This window comes from Galeopterus variegatus, unplaced genomic scaffold (genome assembly GCF_000696425.1).
Source record: "Galeopterus variegatus unplaced genomic scaffold, G_variegatus-3.0.2 Scaffold7402, whole genome shotgun sequence".
NCBI classification, from domain to species: Eukaryota; Metazoa; Chordata; class Mammalia; order Dermoptera; family Cynocephalidae; genus Galeopterus; species Galeopterus variegatus.
In genome coordinates, this window is record NW_007733513.1 from 89,663 (window position 1) to 90,294 (window position 632).

Sequence of the window (632 nt, forward strand, 5' to 3'; positions counted from 1 at the left end):
TTTTTTTTGCTGTGCTGAAAATTTTTAATTTGATATAGTCCCATTTGTTTATTTATTTATTTTTTTTGCTGCTTGTGCTTTCAGGCTCATGTTCATAAAGCCTGTGTCCCGACCTAATTTCTGAAGTGTTTCACCTATATTTTCCCTTAGTAATTTTATAATTTCAGGTTTTATACTTAAATCTTTAATCCATTATGAGTTGATTATAGTGTATGATGAGAGATCAATATCTAGTTTCATTCTTCTGCATATGGATATCCAGTTTTCCCAGCACCGCATGTTGAAAAGGCAGTCTTTTCCCCAAAGTAGATTTTTGTTGTCTTTGTCCAATATCAGATGGCTGTAAGCCTGAGGGGTGATATCTGGGTTGTCAATTCTGCTCCACTGGTCTGAGTGTCTGTTTTTATACCAGTATCATGCTGTTTTGGTTATAATAGCTTTGTTGTATAATTTTAAGTCAGGTAGTGTTTTGCCTCCGGCTTTATTTTTTTTTGCCCAGGATTACTTTGGCTATTCTGGGTCTTTTGTTTTTCCATATGAAAGAGAAGATTGTTTTTTTCCATTTGTGTGAAGAATGTCTTTGGCAGTTTGATGGGGATTGAGTTGATTCTGTAGATCGCTTTGGGTAGTAT